The following is a 2058-nucleotide window of genomic DNA, read 5'->3' on the forward strand; positions in this document are numbered from 1 at the left end:
TTGGATTTAGTTCAACTTTCTAATTTATTCCAAACTGAAATTAAAAGAGTTTGTTTTGCTTTAATTGGTTGGATTTAAGGACTATAATTGATTTTTTGTTTATTTATTTATTTATTTATTTATGGTAGTAACTGCTGTTAACTAAGATTATAGTTGGTTGGATTCAAGGACCATAAATGACTCTTTTATTTTTTATTTTTTATATGGTTCTAACTATGACGTTATTGAATTAAACTTTATTAGTAAGCCTATAAAAAGAATATGAATTAACTATTTTAAAAAAATTGTAATCTCCTCTCCATTCATGCATTTATCGGTTCCAATAAATACCCACCAACCTTCTCCTTAGACAAACCATCAAATACTTTTCATCATCCTCAAACTCTATCACCATGGCTAAGGCTCTTTTCTTCGTGGCTTCTCTTCTCTTCTTCGTAGTATCGCTACCATTGCTCGAAGCGACAACCCAACGTTTAGATTTGGCTGGCAGCTACAAACCAATAAAAAATATAGATGAGCCACAGATTCAAAGCTTAGGTGAGTTCGCAGTGAATGAACACAATAAACAGGCAAAAACTCAACTTCACTTCCAAAAAGTGATTAGTGGAGAAATGCAAATTGTGGCGGGGACCAACTATAACCTTCGATTGACAGCTCTTGAGGGGACTAGTAGCCGAACCTATGGCACCCTTGTGTTCACTGATCTCAACAACAAGAACAACCTTATCAACTTCTTTGACGTCCCCAGGTAGACTTCTTGCTTCTTATCAAAGACTATGTATCTTTCTAATTTTCTATCTTTTTTATATTATGTTATGAATGTTTAGAATCTCGATCAACCTTATGTATGGTTTAAAACTTAATACAAGTCAAATTTTGTTGAATGAGATATATGTCTTTGAATAAATGAAATATATGATCAACTTTTATTTATATATATTTATATATATATATATATATATATATATATATATATATATATAAAAAAAAAAAAAGTCATATAATAAATCTAAAATAAATAATGTCATAACAAATAAAATAAAATTAATTTCCGTAAATTATGAAACTCAAATGTGTATGTTAAAAATAGAATAACTTAAATGAAATATATAATACAAAATTTAAATGATCAAAACATTTGTTACATAATTATAATGAAAATTAAATATTAAAGAAAAATATTTAAGACGTTTTGTTCAAATGCCGGATTGAAAAATCAAAATATTTCTAATGAGAAGTTATTGTAAATAATATCAAATTTTCTTAAAAAAAAAAATCAAATTGAAACGTTTTTTGGACTCACGGGAAGTCTTCCCATACCCGTGTTCTATTTTAATTTCTATCATCGTGAAATGTTCCATTTAGTTTTGTGATGATTCTTGTGAGAAATTCGTTTTGAAGACTTTTTAGTAGATAATTGTCATTTTTCAATATACTTCTTAATAAAATCCGTAAAATATTATAATAAAATCCATGAACAAACATTTGATATAATGTTAAAATCCACGTATATAAGGTTGCTACTACATGCATGTCTTGACTACAAGGTGCGGAAATCTTTTACAATGATTTATTAAAACATTGTCATAGAATTAAATGTTTATAAAAATTCATTTGAAACAACAATGATGTTAATAAACAGCGAAATCGAAATAACAAAAGTTTCAAAATAATGTTAACGCCCTAATCCAACTTAAGGGCTACAACATTAAACCCAAATGTGACAACCATGGCTGTATCCATGGCCTCCACAAACACACAATAATTCGTACATTGGTGTCGTAACTATACCTGAAAAATAAGTAACACGTGGCTTTTGTATTTAATATTCAGTAATTATCTCCAACGCTGGAGTTGGGAAATGCATCATGGTAAAACCGATCTTTTAATAAAAATTTTCCTTAGTCTCAACTTTCTAATCATGACAAGATTGATGTATAGTACTTCTCTACACACGGCTCACGTATGTGCACATGGACCCACCAACAGGCTCATATATGTACCTCTGGGCCTAACTACGGGTTAACGCATATTCACGTTGTTGGAAGCCATAGAGGG

At 29.5% G+C, this 2058-nt stretch overlaps 1 pseudogene; it reads left to right on the top strand.

Moving 5' to 3' along the window:
- Positions 1-392: 392 nt before the first annotated feature.
- LOC147786410 (cysteine proteinase inhibitor 5 pseudogene) lies at positions 393-752 on the top strand (annotated as a pseudogene).
- Positions 753-2058: the final 1306 nt, after the last annotated feature.

The sequence above is a fragment of the Cucurbita pepo genome, chromosome 20, assembly GCF_057944985.1.
Source record: "Cucurbita pepo subsp. pepo isolate OVF chromosome 20, ASM5794498v1, whole genome shotgun sequence".
NCBI classification, from domain to species: Eukaryota; Viridiplantae; Streptophyta; class Magnoliopsida; order Cucurbitales; family Cucurbitaceae; genus Cucurbita; species Cucurbita pepo.